General features: G+C 47.6%; 1 protein-coding gene across 8 annotated transcripts in view; it reads right to left on the bottom strand.

Moving 5' to 3' along the window:
* The window catches only part of LOC106572085 (extracellular sulfatase Sulf-2-like), a 182218-nt gene that overhangs the window by 49406 nt on the left and 105157 nt on the right, over positions 1–27655 (bottom strand). The window contains exon 1 of one of the 8 annotated variants that reach the window (XM_014145902.2): positions 264–556. The exons of the other annotated variants lie outside the window; for them this stretch is intronic. The gene's annotated coding sequence lies outside the window, so the exon portion shown is untranslated. Of the gene's footprint in view, positions 1–263; positions 557–27655 lie in introns of those variants that run through there. 8 annotated transcript variants of the gene reach the window in all.

Below are 27655 nucleotides of genomic sequence, written 5' to 3'. Positions count from 1 at the left end.
ACTTCAAGCCTTAAAATCATCACTGCTCTGTGGTGGATAGGAACAGATCCTAGATCCAAGTTCCTCTGACTACACAGGACAGTGAGTAGAAGCGACAAAGCGGGAAAAAGCAGATTAAAACTTCAATCTCTGATGGAAACCTATAAATAGCCTGAATGTACGGTAGACTACAGAGGATCATCACTCCATCCCTACAGACAGTGCTCTCACTACCGCGAGCCCAGCCAGTCCCACTCCGGCTCCCTCTCCCATCGCAGCCCTACCTCATTGCAGTGATGCCCAGGGCTCGGACTGCACGGCACCGCCTGGGATCCGACGACAAACAAAAATCCTCCACTCACAACTAAGGTTGCATGGCAGTGTAATCCCTGATGGCAGCGCTACTGAACCTTGTCTCTCTCTCTCCGTGACCCTGGCTTTATTTCTCTCCCTCTCTCTCTCTCTCTGCTGCTCTCTCTCCCCGGCCCGTCTCACTATCGGAGCTCCTTTCTGCTCTTGCGTTCTCTCTCTTGCTCTGCTGAGCTCTCCCTCTCTCACTGTGTGCGCTCTCTCTCTCTCTCTCTCGCTGCACTCGCTTTCTCCCTAACTCTCTCCCTGTGCACTCTCTTTCTCACTCTCTCTGCGCTGCCTCCCCTCTTCCCCCTCCCTCTCCTGCACAGCTGCACTCTCTCCCCTTTAATTCCTCCTCCAGTCTTCCCAGGCACCCCATATCTCAGGATTGATGTGCTCTAACCTCGGGGTCTACTGTTTTCAATTTAGCGCCCACGCCTCTCCCTGTGCTGTCCTCTCTCCAGGGGGCTCTGGGCTGGGGATACTACTAGGGATACTGTTTCCCCAAAGGGTTAACAGCTACAGAGAGAGAGAGAGAGAGAGAGAGAGAGAGAGAGAGAGAGAGAGAGAGAGAGAGAGAGAGAGAGAGAGAGAGAGAGAGAGAGAGAGAGAGAGAGAGAGAGAGAGACTCAGCACTAACACACCAGAGACAGAGCGCCGACCCCATCTGGGCACTACAGAGACGACGGGCTTCAGCATGAATTCAGAACCATGGACTCATACAAGGATCTCTTCGTTTACATTTCACCCTCTCTCTCTCTGTCTTTTCTCTCCCTCTCTTTCTTTCTAAGAAGCCACGTTTTCTCCTGTATTGTGTGTTATTACTGAGCACACAGGGCATGTACGATGTATGGGTTTGAGATCAAATCAAACATTTATTTAATTCTCCGATGGGATCGAACACCACTACAACTTTATAGCCATCATTCTTTGTGCTTTTGTGTTGCGGCTGACATTACAAAAGGATTCCGTTAGATAGGTCATAATTCATTTTAATTTATTTAATTGAATTCAAAATGTAATCATTTAATTCACTTTGATGGATTCACTGACATTACAGGGATGAACAGGATATCTAGAGTAATCAAACATAAGTATTCACCATTTAAAGAAAGTATTTAATAGTGGGGCTACTTTTCTTGTCTCTCTCTCTTCATTCTCATTGTAAAAGTTTCAGCCCCATAATAATAATAATAGTACATTTTAAATATATATATATATATATATATATATATATATATATATATATATATATATATACACATATATATATATATATAATATAGATGGGAATACTATGATGCACTGAAGAAGGGGCCGTTTGGTAGATTGAGGAAGAGAGGACAGTGTCTACTGTAACTAAATGAACAGTGAAAATCAGTTCCTCTGGGACAGGTAGTGACAGAGCGATCCAATAACAAGTAATTTAACACCAATCACACGTACAGATAAAGACAAAACAGGCAATTAACAAGGCCAGTGAAAAGGCATCCAATACAAAAACAGGAGGCGAAGAAGCAAACTTCTACAAGCAACAGTACAATCTATCACAACATGAGGGATGGAATCACTGAGCTGGCAAATTCCCATCTGAGACAGTTTAAAAAAGAGCCTGTCCTTGTTTTTGTCACAACGATCCAAAGGGAGAGAAAACAAAAGGAAATGTGTCAAATTGACTGCCCTATCTTTTTAATTAACTTTGTCCATTTGCTCTCCTTATCGCAGTACATTAACAACTGCCACCCAGAAAGTGTAGCAGTAAGTAAAGTGAGTGTGTGCGTGTTTATGAGTGTGTGTGAGAGAGAGAGAGAGGTCCCCTCGAGTACTCAGAAAACTCACACAATGATAAGGGGAGTGGTGAGAGAGAGAGTTGGCGAGAAGGAGAGAGAGAGAGACAGAGAGAGAACGAGAGAGAGAGGGAGAACAAGAGAGAGGGCGATGGGGTGAGTCTGCAGATTCCAGGAGTCCTGGCTGGTCCAGTCAATAGGAAGACAATGGGTCTGGACGTCCATGCCAACAGATTAACATGTAAATTACAAATTATTGTGATTGTGTAGCTGAGGCTGGGCTGTGGCTGTGATTAATGCAGGGGTAATTGAGTGTTTAAATGATGGATGGGGGCTCCGGTGTGACTCAGGCTCTGGGGCCCCTCGCTGACGAGTGGGGATTTAATGAACCCATGGTGGGCCAATGGGCAGCCCGAGCTCTGGAGCCCATTTGTTTGATTGATAAAGTGGCATTTCTTCTTTCCAAAAATAATCTTCCCTGGAATGGCACAAGTCATTTCCCAGGCATGGAGTTTCTCTCCCCCCTGAGGTGGTTATGTGTTACTGCTACGGATGGGACAGAGACACCGGTCCTGCGGTGATGTCTCACTCCTGTGTATTGCAACATGCTAGAGATGACTACTAACATACGCATGTCAGAGATGTGCTGATAAAGACATAGGAGAGCCCTAATCTTGAACAGGATATTGATGCTTTATCACACTAGTCTAATGGACTTCACCACGGTGTGTATTAAATCCCATGACAGAGGACATAGATAGGACTACCTAGTCATCCAGTGTGTATTTCTGACCCTATATCACCAGGATTTTCTATTATTCCTTCTCTCTGCCCCTCACCCATCCTCTTACCACACTGCTTACGCAGTATACAACACCACTGTGGTGCAGATCCTGCCAAAACATGCTCACACCAGCAAAGCACTATCACTCATGCTAATGAGCACAGAATCAGGCAACCTCCTGAGGAATATACTGTATTACAGGGTTTGATACACTGTTAGCCTGGTATGACTGTGGACTAGTAGTAGTCTTGGTCCTGGTTGGATAGCTCAGCACATTTTCTCTTTTCTATCATTGCTTCTGGTTTTATTGGTCGCCGTGAAGGAGGAGGAGCAGGAGCAGGAAGAGGAGGAGTAAAGTGGGCAGAGCATTTGAAGAGGTTTTAGTTAACCTTTAGTTAACCTTTAGTTAACTAGGAAAGGCAGTTAAGAACAAATTCTTATTTTACAATGACGGCCTACCCCGGCCAAACCCTCCCCTAACCCGGACAACGCTATGCCAATTGTGCGCCACCCTATGGGACTCCCGATCACAGCCGGTTGTGATACAGCCCGGGATCGAACCAGGGTCTATAATGACGTTTCTAGCACTGAGATGCAGTGCCTTAGAGCTTAGGAGGAGGAGGAGGAGGAGGAAGAGGAGGAGGAAACTAGGAAAGCATAAACTAGGTTGGTGAATAGCAGAAAGATAGCAAGAAGGGTATATAAAAGGGTTTGAGTTGTTCTCTCGGCCCCTGAGTGTGACAGGCATGCTGAATCCAGATAGACAGGCGATAGTAATGACAGTTAATCTCCTTCATTAGTGTCAGTGTGTCTGTCACAGTGTAATTGCATGGCTGGTAATTACATCTCGTGTAGCGAGATTACATGCTCCTTGGTCATAGTGTATAAATCTCTGCATGGCATCTTTATCAGTTGATGAGCTGTCCGGTCCTGGGTTGTGTTGACGTAATTGATGGTGTAGTGAAGGGCGGTAAAGCCAAACTCTAACTAATTGTCCTTTAACAACCTCTGAACAGTATTATCCATCAGTATATATTAGCATCTAATTAGAAGAGAAGATAAGGCATTTCTATTGTCAATGGGGACTAGTTTGTTAGCGATAAACATCTTTCCGCCGTGTTAATGTTTCTTTGTTAGCTAATTGTTCGGTTTCAATCCCTCCATTGTGTTTCTGGACAAGAGATAAGGCAGTTTTCAGACCCAGAATGCAAATAAAAACAACTTAAGCAGAGTTGCTTGAGCTCATAGGTCAAAGTCTCTCTGACCCCTGTCCAACACTGCACATTTAACTCTAAAGAATTCATTACCAGTTCATCTGCATCTTTGGGCGTTTTCGAGGTGCCCTCTATAATGTGTGGGAGCTAGTTTGCCTCGCCCAGGGCTCCTTGCCTCGCCTCAGTGTGAACACACAAACGAGGATATAGCGCGAGGGCCTGTCAAGGATTAAGCACTAAGCTTGATCCCTGTGGTAATGATTTGTAATGGCAGATATTGAGCAATAAGCCTGCACAGCTACAGCAGTTACAGACAGGCAGCATTACTCCACCATGTCGTCTCTGCTAGCTGACAAATGTGTCTGTAGCTATCGCTCTGCGCCAAATCAGCTTACAAAGGCCACAATGTCACCCTTATTATGGATTCAGGAAATCTCTGAATACCACAAAATTATTTATCCACAAGAAAGAAAAACACAAGTCAGCTCTCTAATAACAAGTCTGCAAATGTGCATAGCGCTGCCATAATATCTTATCTTAATATCTCATCAACGTTTTGTCTGAGATGTCTCGCATTTTGTACTATCCCCTCCTCCCTCACTGTTTCTTTCAGCAATAGATAAAACACTTCTTCTGGGGGAGTGAATAGGTGACCCATGGCCATCTTGAATTGCTGGCCACCTGCCAGCGCACACAATTAATTTGCTCATTAATGAAACGTGTGTAATTGTGAGAACGATTGCTTGAACAACATCACCTTTGGCACACGAGGTGAGAAAGATATATTATTCTGGCAGTCTTTCGCCACGTCATTCCTGAGAAACAAACATAACAAACAAACATAACTAAAACTGTTTCTCAACTTAATGAGTCTTTTCATCCAGGAGAAATGGTTATTTCCCTCTTTTGTTTGGAGTAGGAATATATATACTGCTCAAAAAAATAAAGGGAACACTTAAACAACACAATGTAACTCCAAGTCAATCACACTTCTGTGAAATCAAACTGTCCACTTAGGAAGCAACACTGTTTGACAATACATTTCACATGCTGTTGTGCAAATGGAATAGACAACAGGTGGAAATTATAGGCAATAAGCAAGACACCCCCAATAAAGGAGTGGTTCTGCAGGTGGAGACCACAGACCACTTCTCAGTTCCTATGCTTCCTGGCTGATGTTTTGGTCACTTTTGAATGCTGGCGGTGCTTTCACTCTAGTGGTAGCATGAGACGGAGTCTACAATCCACACAAGTGGCTCAGGTAGTGCAGCTCATCCAGGATGGCACATCAATGCGAGCTGTGGCAAGAAGGTTTACTGTGTCTGTCAGCGTAGTGTCCAGAGCATGGAGGCGCTACCAGGAGACAGGCCAGTACATCAGGAGACGTGGAGGAGGCCGTAGGAGGGCAACAACCCAGCAGCAGGACCGCTACCTCCGCCTTTGTGCAAGGAGGAGCAGGAGGAGCACTGCCAGAGCCCTGCAAAATGACCTCCAGCAGGCCACAAATGTGCATGTGTCTGCTCAAACGGTCAGAAACAGACTCCATGAGGGTGGTATGAGGGCCCGACGTCCACAGGTGGGGGTTGTGCTTACAGCCCAACACCGTGCAGGACGTTTGGCATTTGCCAGAGAACACCAAGATTGGCAAATTCGCCGTTGGCGCCCTGTGCTCTTCACAGATGAAAGCAGGTTCACACTGAGCACGTGACAGACGTGACAGAGTCTGGAGACGCCGTGGAGAACGTTCTGCTGCCTGCAACATCCTCCAGCATGACCGGTTTGGCGGTGGGTCAGTCATGGTGTGGGGTGGAATTTCTTTGGGGGGCCGCACAGCCCTCCATGTGCTCGCCAGAGGTAGCCTGACTGCCATTAGGTACCGAGATGAGATCCTCAGACCCCTTGTGAGACCATATGCTGGTGCGGTTGGCCCTGGGTTCCTAATGCAAGACAATGCTAGACCTCATGTGGCTGGAGTGTGTCAGCAGTTCCTGCAAGAGGAGGGCATTGATGCTATGGACTGGCCCGCCCGTTCCCCAGACCTGAATCCAATTGAGCACATCTGGGACATCATGTCTCGCTCCATCCACCAATGCCACGTTGCACCACAGACTGTCCAGGAGTTGGCGGATGCTTTAGTCCAGGTCTGGGAGGAGTTCCTTCAGGAGACCATCCGCCACCTTATCAGGAGCATGCCCAGGCGTTGTAGGGAGGTCATACAGGCACGTGGAGGCCACACACACTACTGAGCCTCATTTTGACTTGTTTTAAGGACATTACATCAAAGTTGGATCAGCCTGTTGTGTGGTTTTCCACTTTAATTTTGAGTGTGACTCCAAATCCAGACCTCCATGGGTTAATAAATTGGATTTCCATTGATTATTTGTGTGTGATTTTGTTGTCAGCACATTCAACTATGTAAAGAAAAAAGTATTTAAGAAGATTATTTCTTTCATTCAGATCTAGGATGTGTTGTTTAAGTGTTCCCTTTATTTTTTTGAGCAGTGTATATATATATATATATGCATAAAAAAAAAGAGGCCTTGCTGCTCTTCGTTCTAAGGCATAGTTCTGTAGCAGCAGTTGCCAAATACCACTGCTTGGCCTTCCGTGCCCCTCGAAGTTCTGAGAAAGGCAGTGGGTGGATGAGTAATTCTTCTTTTTTTGCTTGTGAATCTGAGCAGATTCCTGGAAATAGCATCAACCATCAACTGCAGTAGGTAACTTCAAGGACAGTAGGCAGCAGCTGTGTTCCTTTGATATGGTGATATATAGCATGTGTACAGTTTTACTGAACCTCGTCCTCCTCAATCCTCCTCCTGCCATTCCAGTGTAAAGAGAGCGCGACGCCATCTCTGGCTCAGAGCCTCTACACCTGTCTGCTGTCCCAGCCTCAACGCTGCGTGATCATCATCAGATGCTTCACAAACTGAATTGAAAAACTTTCGGCGAGAGAGTTTTTGTTAATTAGGTAAATAGTCTCAAACACACAAAAGAGAGCAGACGAGAGCACTCTTACATCAACCCGTCGATAGATACAGTACCAGTCAACAGTGGACACACCTACTCATTCCTAGGTTTTTCTTTATTTGTACTATTTTCTACATTGTAGAATATTAGTGAAGACATCAACACTATTAAACAACACATATGGAATCATGTACTAACCAGAAAAAGTGTTAAACAAATCTAAATATATTTTTGATTTTAGATTCTTCAAAATAGCCACCCTTTGCCTTGATGACAGGTTTGCACACTCTTGGCATTCTCTCAACCAGCTTCACCTGGAATGCTTTTCCAACAGTCTTAAAGAAGTTCCTATGTATGCTGAGTACTTTTTTTCTCCTTCACTCTGCGTTCCAACTCATCCCAAACCATCTCAATTGGGGTCGGGTGATTGTGGTGGCCAGGTCATCTGATGCAGCACTCCATCACTCTCCTTCTTGGTCAAATAGCCCTTACACAGCCTGGAAGTGTGCTGGGTCATTGTCCTGTTGAAAAACAAATTATAGTCCCACTGAGCGCAAACCAGATGGGATGGCGTATCGCTGCAGAATACTGTGGTAGCCATGCTGGTTAAGTGTGCCTTGAATTCTAAATAAATCAATGATTGTTTCACCAGCAAAAAAAAGCCACACCATCACACCTCCTCCTCTATGCTTCACTGTGGGAACCAGACATGCGGAGATCATCCGATCACCTATTCTGCATCGCAGAAATCTCAAATTTGGACTCATCAGACCAAAGGACAGAGTTCCAACAGTCTAATGTCCATTGCTCGTGTCTCTTGGCCCAAGCAAGTCTCTTCTGCTTATTGGTGTCCTTTAGTAGTGGTTTCTTTGCAGCAATTCAACCATGAAGGCCTGATTCATCCAGTCTCCTCTTAACAGTTGATGTTGAGATGTGTCTGTTACTTGAACTCTGTGAAGCATTTATTTGGGCTGCAATTTCTGAGGCTGGTAACTCTAATAAACGTATCCTCTGCAGCAGAGGTAACTCTGGGTCTTCCTTTCCTGTGGCGGTCCTTATGAGAGCCAGTTTTGTCATAGCATTTGATGTTTTTTGCGACTGCATCTGAAGAAACTTTCAAAGTTCTTCACATTTTCTGGATTGACTGACCTTCATGTCTTAAAGTAACGATAGACTGGCATTACTCTTTGCTTATTTGAGCTGTTCTTGCCATAATATGGACTCAGTCTTTTACCAGATAGGGCTATCTTCTGTATACCACCCCTACCTTGTCACAACACAACTGATTAGCTCAAGCGTATTAAGAACGAAAGAAATTCCACAATGCACACCTGCATTCCAGGTGACTACCTCATGAAGCTGGTTTAGAGAATGTCAAGGGTGTGCAAAGCTGTCATTAAGGCAAATGGTGACCACTTTGAAGAATATGAAATATCAAATATATTTTGATTTGTTTAACACTTTTTTGGTTACCACATGATTCCATATGTGTTATTGCATAGTTTTGATGTCTTCACTATTATTCTGCAATGTAGAAAATAGTACAAATAAAGAAAAATCCTGGAATGAGTAGGTGTGTCCAAACTTTTGACTGGTACTGCATATTAAGTCTCTTTACTCTAGAGGTAAATGTTTCTGAAGTTGAAGCTCATCGCATGTAAGAATATTAAAATAAAAGTAATCTCTGGCGAGCAGGAGGATTCAGAAACGCACACCCACCCAGCCAGCCAGACATTCATGTGCTAATATTTGTATTTGGGCCCTATGGGAGGCCACTTTGCTTTCATATTACTTTTCTGCCTCTCTCCAACCGTCAGCAGTACAGTCTCATCTCAACATAGAGAATATTAATGGGATGGACTACAGAGGAGGAAGAGAGAAAGCGCGAGATAGAGAGAGAGAGAGAGAGAGAAAGGGATGGAGAGAGAAAGGGAGAGAGAGACAGCAAAGGGAGAATACAGGTTCTCGTGTACTGGGGAGTTGAATGTACTCACTGCGTTTAGCATTTAAAAAATGCCCATTATGCAAGAGAAAGAGATTGGGATGGAGAGAAAGGGAGGAGGGGAGGGGGGGGGGGGGGCTGCTGCCTTTCTGACAAACCTCCAGTAGATCTAAGGGCTGTCCAGATTCCTTGGGGGAGTGGTGTGTGAAGTGTGTGAATAGACGAGACACAAATGTAATCAGGCGATGGACACCAAGCTAATGTGACTGACGCGAACATGCCTGGCCATTCATCTGTTTCCCTGCCACCGCTGATTTCTTGCAGCAATATACTTTTATTATTTATATATTTTCCAAATGTCTGAAACCATTAGCTGTGCCTGGGGTTCTTCTGAGTAGACGTTGCTTCCACTTTGGCTTTCTGCATACAGTTCCAGTGGGAATATGTAAACTCGCTTGGGTTCCTTTCAAATTACCAACAAAAAAAGGCATTCAAATTCAAATCGAGTCATGACAAGCCGCTTTGCTTAACAATTCTGTTTTTTTGGGTTGCTGGTAGGAGAGGAAGGGGTCTGGGGGATAAATAATGAAAAAATAGTGAGGGTGAGAGTGAGGGCTGGACGTGCCACCTGCTAGTGTGCAGTGTGCCGGGTCATCCATTCAGCTTCCCTCTTGCAGCATGGCCTCAACCCCCCTCTACGACCATGCAGTTTGTGCTCATGTAAACATACATCAAATCATCTACATCCTGTTAACAGACATGTCAAAGGTAGATCATCTCAGTGCCCCGAGGGAAAACAGTTCTGGTGATTAACATATCTATTCAAACGGTGCTCAGATCTATCAACCCTTGTTATTGAAAGACTGACTTTGTCATGGCAACTATTATTATGTTCGTTATGGGATAGATGCTCCTTCTCTAGGATGGATACAGCACAAATTGAGTCAGATACAGTCGTTCATAACCAGCACATCAGGGGACCTACTGTACTGTGGTGTGTGTATATGTGTGTGTGTGTATACCATGCATGTGTGTGTGATGTGTTACCAACGTAAGATATGTATGCTGTCCATCCACATTATTTCCAATGAAATCAACTGTGAGTTGATGTGTTCCCATTCTACCCATGTACAGAATAGCATAATTCCTGAGTGGTTAGAAACACGGTGCAGTAGAGGGATGGAGGATGGATAGTCGGAGGTCAAGCTCTGCCAACGTCTGCGGTTATTTTCTGCAGTCCAATCCAATCCATATCCTATGTCCTATACCCAGGTCTCTAGATCTTTCATCCAGCTGGCTGTGCTCAGTGAGAAACAGTTGGAAAGAGAACCATTCCCAGTGGGAGACACCCTCCACTGACACTGTCCACCAGCTCATCTAATCCCTGGCTGTCTCTACATCTCTGTTTCTCAGTCCCGTTCTCTCACTATGGAACACTGGACCTCTCAAACAGATCCCATTAGTGCTAAAAGTTGGACCAAGAGACTCCCCAGGGAGGCACGCGCACACACACACACCTCAGTGCAAGCCAGAACAATGTCATAGGCTATGGTCAAAGCCTCAAACAGGCAGATATAACCTGGGCACTGATTGAGCTCTTACTACTCTTGATAGGAAAGAAATGATTCATTGCCTCTTTCTAGCTGTCTACCCCTCACTGTGTTTCTCCACCACTGGTTCCAGGCATGGCTCTCTGATCATGTGGTGAGTCAGTTTCCTGCTTCCAGAGATGGACCAGTCATCCCAGATGAGTATCACTCATAGCAACACCACATCCCTACGGTTACGTGGCGTAAAAGGACTAAAGAATGAGAGTTACTGTCTGTACTCACTTATCTCTGCTTGATCACACCCAATCCATCTCTCTCTCTCTCTGAAGAGCCACTTGATAGGATAGGACAGCCTCATGCTACTTCTGTACAGGAGATGTCATGACATAGGCTAATGTGGGGGTTACAACCAGGAGCCCTGGGAGCTATAACCAGGATCTCTGGGGGTTACAACCAGGTGCTCTGGGAGCTACAACCAGGATCTCTGGGGGTTACAACCAGGTGCTCTGGGAGCTACAACCAGGATCTCTGGGGGTTACAACCAGGATCTCTGGGGTCTACAACCAGGATCTCTGGGGGTTACAACCAGGATCTCTGGGGGCTACAACCAGGATCTCTGGGGGCTACAACCAGGATCTCTGGGGGCTACAACCAGGATCTCTGGGGGTTACAACCAGGATCTCTGGGGGCTACAACCAAGATCTCTGGGGGCTACAACCAGGATCTCTGGGGCTACAACCAGGATCTCTGGGGGTTACAACCAGGATCTCTGGGGGTTACAACCAGGATCTCTGGGGGCTACAACCAGGATCTCTGGGGGTTACAACCAGGATCTCTGGGGGCTACAACCAGGCTCTCTGGGGGTTACAACCAGGATCTCTGGGGGTTACAACCAGGATCTCTGGGGGCTACAACCAGGATCTCTGGGGGTTACAACCAGGATCTCTGGGGGCTACAACCAGGATCTCTGGGGGTTACAACCAGGATCTCTGGGGGCTACAACCAGGATCTCTGGGGGTTACAACCAGGATCTCTGGGGGCTACAACCAGGATCTCTGGGGCTACAACCATGATCTCTGGGGGTTACAACCAGGATCTCTGGGGGCTACAACCAAGATCTCTGGGGGCTACAACCAGGATCTCTGGGGCTACAACCAGGATCTCTGGGGGTTACAACCAGGATCTCTGGGGGCTACAACCAAGATCTCTGGGGGCTACAACCAGGATCTCTGGGGCTACAACCAGGATCTCTGGGGGTTACAACCAGGATCTCTGGGGGCTACAACCAAGATCTCTGGGGGCTACAACCAGGATCTCTGGGGCTACAACCAGGATCTCTGGGGGTTATAACCAGGATCTCTGGGGGCTACAACCAGGAGCTCTCTCTTTCTGTCTGTCTGTTCGAGTACTCCAAACTCAATTCTCCCACTCAGCAGGTAATCCCGAAAATTAAATGGAAACTCCAATTCACATCGTGCAATCACCAGGCAAAGAATTGACACACACCCAAATGCACGCACGCACGCACACACACACACACACACACACACACACACACACACACACACACACACACACACACACACACACACACACACACACACACACACACACACACACACACACACACACACACACACACACACACACAGGACTGCTGCAGTAACAATCAAGGAATACAAATGGATCAGACAGATTGCATTTCCTGTTCCCACACGGTCAAGAGATGAGAAGGGAGAAGCCTGTCAGCTCGTGTTAAACACGACTAGCTGAATCTCAGTGTTTGGTACAGAGTAGACAGCCTTACTGGATTTCCCATAGGCTAAAACTACTGCCACATCTGTTGGCTGGGCTTGAAAACAGCTGTTACTTTCTTCAGCACAAACTTATGTAAGGGAACTTGCCTCTGTGGGAATCTCATATGGGTTAGTGCTTTAGAACACAACTAGGCTACTGTCTGTTTCTCTGTCAGTATGGCTTGAATATACCAATATCTGTCTCCCTCCTCTTCCTCCTGCCTGGTTAGGTTTCTGTAGTGAGATGTGAAGGTTGAGGGGCTGGTTGATGGGCCATTTGTCCCGCTGAGAGTGGTTACTGGGGGGGGGCTGCACAGCTGGTTCCCACACACACGTGGAGCATGCGTGAAAATATGTGTGTGTTCGTGTTTGTGTGTTTGTGTTTGTGTGTGTGTTTGTGTGTTTGTGTTCTTGTGTTCGTGTGTGTTTGTGTGTGTTCGTGTTTGTGTGTGTGTGTGTGTTCGTGTTTGTGTGTGTGTGTGTGTGTGTGTGTGTGTGTGTGTGTGTGTGTGTGTGTGTCTGTGTGTGTGTGCGTGTGTGTGTGTGTGTGTGTGTGTGTGTGTGTGTGTGTGTGTGTGTGTGTGTGTGTGTGTGTGTGTCTGTACTTCTCGTCTGACAGTGCTCATATAGCTCTGCTCTCTTCTCAGTGAACCTACATTATTCTGGCCTGTCACTACCTTATTCTCTCCATGGCAACAGGTGTTACACTAATCCACTTCTCCTCATACAATGCTGCCCCCTGTGCCAAGCCTGTGCCAAGCCTGTGCCAAGACTGTGCCAAGCCTGGGCCAGCTGCACAGTGTCTCACTACCCCCCACTGTGTTTTGTACTGTCCCTCTCTCTCTCTCTCTGCTGACACAGCAGACTACAGTGTTTTGAGTTCTTTCTAAGCCTGGTGTTTCATAAACAGTGCAGACTATGAGTCGGGGCTTGTTCTTATGTGTTTGTCCCTGGCAGTTTGAAAAGAAGTGTTTCGCAAATAGAAACAGCTGTGACACATTTGACAGTTTCTAAATAAATGACTTTGAGCCACAGAATGTGACAGATTCTCTGTGCCTGGAGTCACTGAGAGACTTCCACTCAGTCAGCTTCACAACGCATCTCTAAAACATAAGAAAAACAGTCACTTTAACAGCATCTCTCTGTTTGACTCCATCCTGCTTTTCAAACCGTGTTACCTCTGGGCTCAGATGACACCTGAACAACCTGACTGGCTCAATCTGAACTTGTTTCTGAGTGAATCTCCAGGCGGCATGATGTAACATAACATCCTGCCCCACAACATCACCACCATCATGTCACCCTCCTGCATGTCACCCTCCTGCATGTCACCCTCCTGCATGTCCCCCCAGCAGCCCTGTTCTGTTTGGTGTTCAGTAGTAACTGACGTGACGTCCCATCCTGTAAGGAAGGCTGACATAGAGCTGGAGGTCATGGAGGGGGTGATGAGACGACGAGACGATAAACACAAGGAAGGGACTGGGGACTGTGAATAAACACAGGGAAGGGACTGGGGACTGTGAATAAACACAGGGAAGGGACTGGGGACTGTAAATAAACACACTCAGGTAAGAGACTGGGGACTGTGAATAAACACACTCAGGTAAGAGACTGGGGACTGTGAATAAACACAGGGAAGGGACTGGGGACTGTGAATAAACACAGGGAAGGGACTGGGGACTGTGAATAAACACACTCAGGTAAGAGACTGGGGACTGTGAATAAACACACTCAGGGAAGGGACTGGGGACTGTGAATAAACACACTCAGGGAAGGGACTGGGGACTGTGAATAAACACACTCAGGGAAGGGACTGGGGACTGTGAATAAACACACTCAGGTAAGAGACTGGGGACTGTGAATAAACACACTCAGGTAAGAGACTGGGGACTGTGAATAAACACACACAGGGAAGGGACTGGGGACTGTGAATAAACACACTCAGGTAAGAGACTGGGGACTGTGAATAAACACACACAGGGAAGGGACTGGGGACTGTGAATAAACACAGGTAAGGGACTGGGGACTGTGAATAAACACACACAGGGAAGAGACTGGGGACTGTGAATAAACACACTCAGGTAAGAGACTGGGGGCTGTGAATAAACACACTCAGGGAAGGGAAGGGACTGGGGACTGGGAATAAACACACTCAGGTAAGAGACTGGGGACTGTGAATAAACACACTCAGGGAAGGGAAGGGACTGGGGACTGTGAATAAACACAGGGAAGGGACTGGGGACTGTGAATAAACACAGGGAAGGGACTGGGGACTGTAAATAAACACACACAGGGAAGGGACTGGGGACTGTGAATAAACACAGGGAAGGGACTGGGGACTGTGAATAAACACAGGGAAGGGACTGGGGACTGTGAATAAACACACACAGGGAAGAGACTGGGGACTGTGAATAAACACACTCAGGGAAGGGACTGGGGACTGTGAATAAACACACACAGGGAAGGGACTGGGGACTGTGAATAAACACAGGGAAGGGACTGGGGACTGTGAATAAACACAGGGAAGGGACTGGGGACTGTGAATAAACACACTCAGGGAAGGGACTGGGGACTGTGAATAAACACACACAGGGAAGGGACTGGGGACTGTGAATAAACACACTCAGGGAAGGGACTGGGGACTGTGAATAAACACACTCAGGGAAGGGACTGGGGACTGTGAATAAACACACTCAGGGAAGGGAAGGGACTGGGGACTGTGAATAAACACACACAGGGAAGGGACTGGGGACTGTGAATAAACACAGGGAAGGGACTGGGGACTGGGGACTGTGAATAAACACACTCAGGGAAGGGACTGGGGACTGTGAATAAACACACACAGGGAAGGGACTGGGGACTGTGAATAAACACACACAGGGAAGGGACTGGGGACTGTGAATAAACACACACAGGGAAGGGACTGGGGACTGTGAATAAACACACACAGGGAAGGGACTGGGGACTGTGAATAAACACACACAGGGAAGGGACTGGGGACTGTGAATAAACACACACAGGGAAGGGACTGGGGACTGTGAATAAACACAGGGAAGGCACGGGGACTATGTATAAACACAGGGAAGGGACTGGGGACTGGGGACTGTGAATAAACACACTCAGGGAAGGGACTGGGGACTGTGAATAAACACACACAGGGAAGGGACTGGGGACTGTGAATAAACACACACAGGGAAGGGACTGGGGACTGTGAATAAACACACACAGGGAAGGGACTGGGGACTGTGAATAAACACACACAGGGAAGGGACTGGGGACTGTGAATAAACACAGGGAAGGCACGGGGACTATGTATAAACACAGGGAAGGGACTGGGGACTGGGGACTGTGAATAAACACACTCAAGGCATGTAGGGCTCTATGTGTGTTTGGGACGGTGGGGTTGAAGAACCACGGGGTAGGAAAGCAGGAAGTGAGCATGTTATGTGAAATAGTAAATAAACAGATAGCTACATCTCCACAGGGAGTGAGAAGCCACTACGGTCAAAATACAACTTTGATGCGCTCTTTCGTTTAGCTATGACTCTTCCTAGCTCTCCCTATCTGGAAATTCTTCATTCTAAAAACACAAACACTCAACAACCTATTCAGTGGAACAACTGTGAGAACATATTTGCATGTGCATGTGTATGTGTGTTTGTTAATACATTAACATGGACTGTGTGAGTGTGAGCATGGTTATTTACAGGCTACTGCTCCCCTGGAGTCTGGCATTTCTCCCCTCTCTGGTCCTGCTGGCAGGGAAACGGGTCCCTCTCGCTCCCCTTCCCTCTCCACACCCGTATCCACAGGCAACCAAAAGGAATGGTGGGCGGTGTGGGGGCCATGGGGCGGCTACTGGGGCATTCTGGGAAGTGAAAAGGCGGAGTGACCCGGAGGTCAGGGCACTTTGGCTCCCGCTGCCTGGGTCACAGCACGGTGACCGCCCTCCGCCCCCTGCCCGCCGAGAGAGAGAGAGAGGGACACACAGCTACAAGAACCCCCACCAGGTCACAAAATGGCTCCAGTGGCCCTGGATTAAGGCAGGGAAGAGTAAACCACACTAGGGTGGAAGGCACGCAGGAAGGAAGGAAGGGCCAGTCTGTCTCCCACTCAGCAGGTTAAGTGGATGCTTAGCACAGCGGTTTAGGGGGTTGAGAGTGTAATTACCACGCAAACCACGTCCAACCAGGCAACAGAAAGGGACTAAGAGTAGGAGGAAAAGAGGATACTTTACTTCTGCCATCTTCAACAAGAAGGCAGGTTCGATGACATATCACTGTGCCAACATACAATCACCCCATCTCTTGTTCTCTACGTCTCTCTCTCTCTCTCTCTCTCTCTGAAGGGGAGATACAGATACTGCCTTCACAGTACTTTCTCTACCTCTGTACTTATATTTCATTACAGTGTAGTCAGCTTGAGCAGCATTTCTCCCCTCCCTAAGCTGTCAAACACAATCATGTTCCCCTCACCATACACACTGACAGAGAACCCTCAATAACACTTTGTGTGTGTGTGTGTGTGCCCGCGTGTGTGTTTTAATGATCTGCTAAAAGCAAATATGTCTTGCCGCTGGAAGCTGTGAACTAAACTAATTATGACATCCCCTCTGTTCACTTCAATCCCAAATGTGTAAAATATGAATACAACTAGGGTAGAAAGACACTCTCGCTCAGGATTCTATTTCCCTCAAGTCATCTTTCAGCGGTACTCCTTTCTAAAACAAGCGTTGCACTTTGAGGAAGACTATTATAGAGCACCAAGAAGACAGACTAAATACTGATAGGAACAGTCCCGACAAAACTACACACTGCGTGCCCCCCAGTTACTCTAAAGCGTCTTTCAATGAGGCTTGAATGTAGAACCCAAGTCACTTTACTGATTTCGGGTGTAAATAAGACACATCTACAAGGTCATCCTCAGGTCTCTTGTTTCCATGGCATTATCATCACCGTGGCCATGAGAACATCACTATTTATGGCAGAGTGAGTCAGTAATCTATGTTAGGAATACTTCCCAGTCAGTCATTTCTGACTCACCCCACTGTGACTCAGCTGGCCCCTGTATTTCCATAATTCGTTATTTGACTTATTTCCTTGTAACTATGTGTTTTTCACATAGGTTTGAGCAGCCAGACGATTAGAACACAGCGTTATTACTTTGGGATTTCAGTAAGCGCTCCAGCCTGCCGATGTATTCAAATAATCACAGTGGAGTTCAGAGACAGAATAGAAGTGACCACATGATGTCCTTCCCTGATGGCACCGTATTCCCTTAATAACGCACCGGCAGGATGCCATTAGGGACTCAAACAAGGCCCTTTAAAGACCAGACTCCTCTGTAATGACGTCATCTAGAAGCCCAGATCTCATTTGATAATTAGATAAGGCTTCCACCAATAGGATTTAGTTGATGAAATAAAAGATGAATTGATAAAAGAAGTGGACTGTGATTCTGGCTCGGTGGAGGCTCGGAGGATACCCTCCCTGGCTGCTGTGACATTACCTTTTCTTCATAGAAAAGCAAGATACAAATGGTCTTGTCAAACGTTCCTATGAATCTTTCTCACTTTCTGTATGTAGTCCAGATCCATGTATGTCCCTCTCTGGTCCCTCTCCTCCACCGTGTTATAACGTGATGGGGATATTAGGGCCAGTGTTCTCTGTTCTCTGGCCTACCTGTGATGACGGCCCAGACAGTTGATTCTAATGCTGGCGTTGGTTCTATTTGGGTTGGGTCCAATCTGGTTCTATCTGGGTGCCTTGCTGTGTTGTGCAGCGCCGTGCAAGTGTTTTCCAGTGGCTCTCTGCTGTGGGCCCTTGGTTAGCCCCTGTGACGGCACTGCCTTTCTTTAGTCCTTGAGAGATTGATGAATCCATTATTTATGCTACCGGCCCATAAATCTCAGAGTCGAGCCCTAAAGTGAGCACCTCGCGCCACGTGGCTTCTCACATTACCCCCCTTATTCATCATGTTTAATCATTCATTTAGGCCGCACTGCCTGCCGCAGGGGGAGGGACACGCCTGTGGGTTACTCTCTCCTGTGACACGTGTGTGCGGGTGTGAGCGCCGGTGTCTGTGCATGCGTGTGTTCTAGCCAATGGGCTCTCGGTTGGTTAACCCCAGGAGACAGGAAGAGATTGGCCGTCTGTCGGTCCTTTGGTAAATGTCAGCACATTGATAGAAGGGTTTGATGACATATGGAGAAGAAATGTCAGCAGGCACAATGAGTATAAATGTCTGGATGTGTGTGGATGGAGGTAGGGGACCAGGGGGATTGTGGAGATCCCCAAGGACCCCAGAGGACACAAAGCAACTGCTGTTCTGGTGACACTGTCCGGGGGGGTAGAGAGAGAGAGAGAGAGAGAGAGAGAGAGAGAGAGGAATGGGCTGGGGGAACACGCCTCTGTTTGTGTTCATCCAGTTCTCCTCATGTCCTGCAGGGCCTGATCCAACTCTGGGTTCTTCCCTCTGGCTCTTTCTCAGAGTACTCTGTCTAAATCACCTACCGGTCACATGGAGTGTATAACTAACATAAACCTGGAGCCACTACCAGACACACCTGCTTTTCCTAGAATGGGGAGAGATAGTCTACACCGTGACCTGCTAGAGACTTGGAGAGGTGACATATCCTCATAGGCAAACAAACAAACATCACGCTCTTTTCCCCCCTGCATTGGCTAAGAGACACACACACACACTCACAACCACAAACACACAAACTCCCCTTCCTTCCCACACAAACATTCTCTACGCATTAGCTTGTGTTAAGTGACATTTTTTCCTTACGCTGCCTTTCCCTGGGGGCTGAGGGGCAGGCTGGGAGTACATGTGGTAATATTAAATTGCTCCGAGGTGCCACAATAGTGATGACATGGACACCTCTGCCACTGCTGCTGCCGCGCATATTAATCATCCTCTTAATTACCCACTTCCATCCTCTTACACTGCTTTACATAGGCTGTGTTACACACTCAGCTCAGCAAAAACACTGCTTTACATAAGCTGTGTTACACACTCAGCTCAGCAAAAACACTGCTTTACATAGGCTGTGTTACACACTCAGCTCAGCAAAAACACTGCTTTACATAAGCTGTGTTACACACTCAGCTCAGCAAAAACACTGCTTTACATAGGCTGTGTTACACACTCAGCTCAGCAAAAACAGCCCGCCCCCCTCTCTCCGTCTGCCTCCGTTAACTCTGTAACATAACACAGCCACTTCTCTTTCTCTCCCTACTGTACCCCTCCTCCTCATCCCTTCCTCACCACCCCCAGGTATGACTACAACACAGCACAGCACAATCCCCATCCACCACCACCCTAAACCATTACAAAGCGATTCCCCTCGTCCTTCAGTCACTCCCCAGAACCCCAGCCCTACCTCAGCAGGCTAAGATAGCTGAAAAGATGTCATTACAGCCATTTCACCATTTGACGTAATCTCAAGCCAATTTAACCGCAATCCCCTCTGAGAGGGCAGGCTGCACATTCAGAATAATGTGGCAGTGGTTGGTCTGAGACGGTAGTGTTATATACATGTGACTATCCCTCGGGATGAGTGGAGGCCCTCAGGCAGGCAGCTTTATCTCAGGCCCTGGGCTGCTTTGAGCCTTCCTGGGACCACTACTATACTGCTGCTGCTGGGGTGATCTGATAGGCAAGACACTGACCACCAGGCTAGCCAGCCAGTCAGAGCACTCAGTGACCTGGAGGGTGGGCAAAGTCACCCCAACCTCTGAACCTAGAACAGCTGATAACATGTAGCTGTCCATAGGAGCTCCAACTGTCTCATAGCTGGAGTTGGATCAACTGAACTCCACTGCTCTCATCAGCTACCAAGAGGAAGATATATTGTAGTAAATGGTTTGCCAGAGTTGACCTCTGTAGGACATCACATAATGTACCCATGACCTTGGAATGTTGTCATCTTGCTGGGAGTACAACAACTAGGCTCAAAGAACACAACAGAAACCCAGTACCAACCAACTCACACATTCTACATGACCAATCATTGAGTCCTCCCACGCTTTTATGAGGATATCACCCCCCCTAGTTAAGACGGTGCTTCCCAGTGCGACCACTGGCTAATTGGCCGCTCCATCCTAACGAGCAGCAGGTTGTAAATGCCACCTCATGCAGCGTGGAGGATCTCCTGGCTGCTCCTGGCCTCTCCTGGTGTGGCTCAGGACTGCCTGGTCCTGCTGATAACAGGTCCTTTAGTGAGCATCCTACCAGCAGCCTTCAGCCTCCTAATGACTGGCTCATTAATAATGCATCCACACAGACCTCCTCTGGATCCCTCTAATTGCCATCATTTGTTTCTCCCAGCAGAGAGAGGGCTTTAAGTGTAATCCATACTGGACCAGCGACTCACAATTAGACACTCTTACTGAACACACACACACATGAAAGCTAGCATGTACATAAGCACAGTTAACTAGTAGCCTGCTGCACGCGCACATTTTTGCATATATGCCATGGTGGAAATATAATGAGTAACTATAGTAGCAGCCCAGTCTCTGATTAGAAGAGATAGTGGTGATGGAAGTGAAAAGGTGTGGCGAGAGAAGAGGAGCGGAGAGAGAGAAGAGAGGCCAGGGACTTAAAGAGAGCTGAGGGAACAAGAGAGAGAGAGAGAGAGAGAGAGAGAGAGAGAGAGAGAGAAAAAAAGAGGAAGAGAGAGAGGAAAGAAAGAGGAAGAGAGAGAGAGGGAAAGAGAGAGAGAGAGAGAGAGAGAGAGAGAGAGAAAGAAGAAAGAAAGAAAGAAAGAAAGAGAAAGAGAGAAAGAAAGAGAGTGAGAGAGAGAGAGAAAGAGAGAGAGACAGAGACAGAGAGAGGGAGAGAGAGAGAGAGAGAGAGCGTGCGAGAGAGAGACAGAGAGAGGAAGAGAGAGAGGAAAGAAAAAGGAAAGAGAGAGAGAGAGAGAGAGAGAGAGAGAGAGAGAGAGGGAAAGAGAGAGAGAGAGAGAAAGAAAGAAAGAAAGACAGAGAGAGAGAGAGACAGAGACAGAGACAGAGAGAGGGAGAGAGAGAGAGACAGAGAGAGCGTGCGAGAGAGAGACAGAGAGAACTGTGATGTCCATGGTTTATGTGAGGAGGAACCAACTGAGTGATGTTAATTTCATCCTCTCTGTTTCTTTCCAGTGTTTCATGGGTTCTATGAGTCAGTTTCTCTTCCTAGCCCCTGGTGGATCCTTCTGTACATTTATACTCTGTGTCCCAAATAGCACTCTATACCCTATATAGTGCACTAGTTATGACCAGGGCCCATATGGTTCGGGTCAAAAGTAGTGCATTACATAGGGTATAGGGTGCCATTTGGGACGCAGACAAGAGGGAAGCCATGGCCCTTAGTGCAACTCCCTGTGGACAGTAAAGTCAGGTATTACAGTACTTTATGAGCCTACATTATGTGTTTACTGCCTGTGAAGCCCTGCCTGCAGCTCCCAGCCTTGGGCAACAACAGCTTCATCACTTTCATTAGACACAGACAGGTAGAGGCTGCCATGACAGGGGGCTCAGCGGACTATATAGTGCACTACTAGGAAGCGCTTTGAAATGCAGCTCTAGTGTATTGGAGGAGGTGGTGATGAAAATGGCCCCTCTGAGGTAACGTGAGGCCCTGCCTGGCAGTGGGTCTTCCTTCCTTCCGGGATCACAGCCCTAATGAGAGACAGGCTCTGCCCCCTTCTGGGCTGCCCTTAACCCTGCCACTGGGCAGCACACACACACACACACACACACACACACACACACACACACACACACACACACACACACACACACACACACACACACACACACACACACACACACACACACACACACACACACACACACACACACACGATGGCCTGTCCAAGTCTTTCTAAACCAGCAGCTGCTGCCATTATGCTTCCTCAGGAGCACAGCTGTGTCACCAGCCACCACCACAGCCACAGTCACTGTCATGGCTCCACTCCACACCACAGCAGAGATGGGGGTCAGCAGGGGAAGCAGTTATCCACCCCGTTCTCATTAGTTAGTCCATGCTGTGGTTGTTCACCAGCTGGATTGTATCCTCAACCCTTAAACACACAATATAGAAACACAAACAGTGGCCTTTATGTAGACAGAAACTCTCTCCCTCTCCCGTTCACTGACGCGTGCGCACGCGCACACACACACACACACACACACACACACACACACACACACACACACACACACACACACACACACACACACACACACACACACACACACACACACACACACACACACACACACCTCCAGCTAACTCCTAGTACTGCTGATGAGGCAGAGCTATGACACCAGGATGAATAGGTGTGTGGTGTGTGTCTCTGGGCTCTGCTTTGGAGGAAGACGACGTAAAAGATGCTAAATCACCCGGTTCACAGCCCGTTGGGGAGCTTACGGGTGAGGGCTGGCCATCCGGGAACACACTCATCCATTCCCCCTATCCATCCTGGAGGAGACACACTCATCCATTCCCCCTATCCATCCTGGAGGAGACACACTCATCCATTCCCCCTATCCATCCTGGAGGAGACACACTCATCCATTCCCCCTATCCATCCTGGAGGAGACACACTCATCCATTCCCCCTATCCATCCCGGAGGAGACACAATCATCCATTCCCCCTATCCATCCCGGAGGAGACACACTCATCCATTCCCCCTATCCATCCCGGAGGAGACACACTCATCCATTCCCCCTATCCATCCTGGAGGAGACACACTCATCCATTCCCCCTATCCATCCTGGAGGAGACACACTCATCCATTCCCCCTATCCATCCTGGAGGAGACACACTCATCCATTCCCCCTATCCATCCTGGAGGAGACACACTCATCCATTCCCCTTATCCACCCCGGAGGAGATGCTCTCAGTATGAGACATCCCCAAACAGACCTGCGATAGGCTCACTCTGACTACAGACCCATTTTCACATCAGAGGTTCATGTCACAATATAAGTGAGTTCTGATCGGAGGGACTGATTCCATCGCAGTTCAACAACAATAATGGTAAAGGGATATGGAATAACATTATCATGGGGTTCTTTTTAAATGTCTAGTTGACATTACGGGTGTGTATAACATTGACTCCCAGGGCCCTGCCGCTACAGTTCTACACAGTGGGAGCCTGTTCCTTTGCTTTGGGACAGATCCAGCAGTGTGAGAGTGGTGGCTTGGCTCTGGACTCTGTGTGGGCTTTCTGGTTTGTGTCTCCCGACCGCTTCCCACAGGGAGGAATTCTCACATTGTAATGTGGTAGTTTAGGGAACCACTTCGTCTGCTCTCTCGCCTCCTACTGAACTGTGTGGGCCAGCGCTTCATTCAGAGCCAGGCGAAAGCAGGATTGAAGATAGAGGAACACACACATTAGGAAGGAGAACAGAGAACCACAGGGACGGGAGGCCCAGTCTGCCACCACACAAACTGGAGTTGCACTACCATGTAGGAATGTAGTGATCTCCCTCTGGAATGGTCCATAATACATGAATATTCAGACTTAATGGCAATGGCACTTACACACCAGGCAGCCCAGGTGTGGTGTAGAGTGAGGAATACCTGTGGGAGAGAGATCGACGAGCATTTAGCTAGCTGCCGATGGTGGTGGTGGTGGAGTGAGTCAGTGTGAGCACGTCTGTCCCTAGGCTGGCATGGGTTCAGACAGGACAGGACAGCTTTGCAGAAGGGCCCTAAGTGGCGGTTGGTTGGGAGCCAATAGACAGCCCACTAAGGACAGGGACAGAGTGGAAGACAGACAGCCGTCCAAGAGGTGGACTCCACTCTCCACTCTTATAGACTCCACACTCTCTCTCTCTCCACACAATACACACCTGCATGTAAAGTTAGAGCTCTCTCATTCATATGGCTTCTTAAAGTCAGGAAGGACTCCTAATGTCAGCCACTGTTGTTACACAGCATATCTAATTACACAGTTATACAGTTTTGAATACAAAAACAGATGGCAGCATTTCTACAAAAATAGACACTGGAACACACAGTGAGGTAAACGACCTCCCTCTGCTGCTCTTCTCTCACCTCTCCTTCTACTGCGTCGCATCCTACCCTTGTCTCAGCTCATGAAATGTTCTGAAACATTTCCCCCTCTGCTTTAGGCCGACAGAAGCCTCTCATATTTAACATCCTGGTTTTGGAGTGGTTTCTCCCTCCTCTCCATCTGTTTTGGAAGCTCAGGGCTGACTTCCCTTTGTGGTGGGCTGAGCTGTAAAAGTGTATGTGCTGTGCCAGTGTACTGTCAGCTCCTTCCCCACACCTCCCTGTCTCCCTCCACCCCAGCGACATTAACTCCATCTACAGGGCCTCAGGAAATGAGATAAATATGTCTTAGAGGACATGATGAGTTGGCACTTTCTGCTGTAGAGTTCAGCACTTAATGTCGAGAGCAGGGGAAAGAGAGAGCGAGAGAAAGTATGAGAGAGCGAGAGAGAGACAGAGAGAGAGAGAGAGAGAGAGATGGGGTAGAGAAGGCAGGAGAGTAGGAGAGGAACAAAGAAACGGTAAGAATAGGAGACGGCGAGACAGTGAGGCGAAAGGGAACAGATGGACAAGAAAAGGAGATGGAAGGGAGATAGAGAGAGTGGGGGATAGAGAAAGAGAGAGTATTGATGCAACTCTCTCCATTCATGAGTCAAGGCTATCGGCACAGTACTTTAGTGAGAGAGAGAGAGAGAGAGAGAGAGAGAGAGAACAGTGAGTTTGAGCTGGAGGACGTGTTAGACACTAAAATCTCTGTCTCATCTCCTGGGAGCAGCAATATGGCTGTCAGAGACCTGGGGGCTATTTCTGTTCCCTCTCCCCCAACTGCTGGCTCATAACTGAGCCTGAGCTCGGCCAGAGCAGGCCTGTTTCATGGAGGAGGGAGGAGGAGAGGAGCTGCTGGTCTATCTATAGGATGACAATGTTATCTGATTGCAGCCCTAAAATCCCCCTATTGCCTAATAACGGCAATAAAACAGCATGCTGGTGCAACGCCACTGACTCATTTTAAGACAGAGTGAGGATACAGAAAGAGGAAATTATTCATAGACTCTGTTCAAGTTATGAGGAGAAGAATTGAATGTGCGTCACACAGAGAAAACAATGTATGTGTTTGTGACTGTAGATATAATACGGTCTGGAAAGCCCCTGTTTCCAGGCAGAGTTAGAACCACAAACCACCACTGCTGCTCTGGCTACAGCCTGTCCATGTAGGGAGGCAGAGTCCTGAAGTTAACACCAGGGTGGAATCTGGACCACAATCTGGCTGCATGCCTGCATGCTGGTCTCTGTGGCAAGGGCACTATGGACAAGGACATACCAATAACTTGCCTGTCTGTGTCTACTGTTACAACGGTTCTGAATGTGGCTCACCTCTAATGTGCAGTCTTGAGCAGAGACATGTTGCCAGGCTGTGCCCTTTAGGTGAAATTGCTGAGGAACACACAGGTACACACACACGGGTACACACACATACGAGTACACACACACACACACACACACACACACACACACACACACACACACACACACACACACACACACACACACACACACACACACACACACACACACACACACACACACACAGAGAGATAAACACAGAAACATGCACACACTCCATCCATATCCAACCTAGCCTTCTCTAACTCTGAAGCCCTCTCTCTGCAGTCACAAACACATCAAACGCTAGACACTACAAAGGATTACATCAAAAGTGTTATTTCAATTCTCTCTCTCTCTCTCTCTCACACACACACACACACACACACACACACACACACACACACACACACACACACACACACACACACACACACACACACACACACACACACACACACAACACACACACACACACTAAAGTTCCCCTAACACCTCCAAACATTGTGGACCAGCGTCTTCATTTAGAGGTGAGTGTGTGGCTCAATATAAACCCTAAGGTCTAAAGTGAATTATGCTGCAGAAGAATAACAGTGTTGTAAATGGAGTGGCTCTGGTCTAGAACACTGTAACTGTCCTGGGTGGCCTGGTCCTGTGCTGCCTGCCTGCTCTGCTTGCTCTAATCTCAGTGTGACCAACCACCCCAGTGGAACAGCCTGGGCACAGAGGAGCACATAGGTGACAAAGTGACACGGTGCCTGAGCCCACCACTGGCTCTGTGTGTGTGTGTGTATGTGTATATATATATATATATACATGTGTGTGTGTGTGTGTGTGTGTGTGTGTGTGTGTGTGTGTGTGTGTGTGTGTGTGTGTGTGTGTGTGTGTGTGTGTGTGTGTGTGTGTGTGTGTGTGTGTGTGTGTGTGTGTGTGTGCCAGAGGTGCCATGCACTGCTACAACCTCAAGTGTGTATGTACCAGTATCTACATACACACTTGGGAGTTAGTGTTTTCTCAGCCTCAGAGGAAGCAGAACCGTACCAGAGCCGACGCTCATTAGAGTGAGCGGTATTGACAGAGTGCCATCGAAGATGTGTGGAGTGTGTGGCGCCGGTGTATTCAAGCATGCAGCATCACAATACAAGCACGCCTCCAAGGAGGCCTGTCGCTCTGTTATACAAGCAAATAAACAAGGCCCTATTGATCCCTACACAACAGACAGGCAGCAAAATGAGCCCTCAGTCACACATGAAGAAAACAAGTGGTAAATAGTCTGACTCCCTCAATCACTCAGTCCTTCACTGGACATTAATCAGGATCAATGGGTGTATATAATTAGTGTTTCTTCTACCTTAATCTACGCCAACATCAAGCTAAGACACTTGAGTGGCCCTTGGACTCGAGTGGCCCGCTGTAGCTCAGTTGGTAGAGCATGGCACTTGCAATGGCAGGATAGTGGGATGGATTCCCGGGACCACCGGTATGTAAAATGTATGCACGCATTACTGTAAGTTGCTTTGGATAAAAGCATCCGCTAAATGGCATATATTATTGATTACTTTAGGCTCCAAACATAAACAGGAGCAGGGATTCTGCTCTGCAGCAGTTCTAAGAGAAACAGATCAGGATGAGGACATTACATTACAGCACATTGAGGTAGTTGAATAAAGCCTTTGTCTTCATGGCCTGCCAGGTCAAGTTCCCCTGCCATGGGTAATGTCTGATTTTAGTCTCCAGTCTGCCTTACCACAGCCTGAAAAACCTGTGTCTTTATGGCCTGCCAGGTCAGGTTCCCCTGCCATGGGTAATGTCTGATTTCAGTCTCCAGTCTGCCTTACCACAGTCTGATAAAGGCTGGGTCGCCTTCCCCAAAGTTAGCTATAAAT

The sequence above is a fragment of the Salmo salar genome, chromosome ssa15 (genome assembly GCF_905237065.1).
Source record: "Salmo salar chromosome ssa15, Ssal_v3.1, whole genome shotgun sequence".
In the NCBI taxonomy this organism is placed as follows: Eukaryota; Metazoa; Chordata; class Actinopteri; order Salmoniformes; family Salmonidae; genus Salmo; species Salmo salar.
Note: the sequence above shows the minus strand (reverse complement) of the source record. Positions and strands in the feature narration are given on the sequence as shown.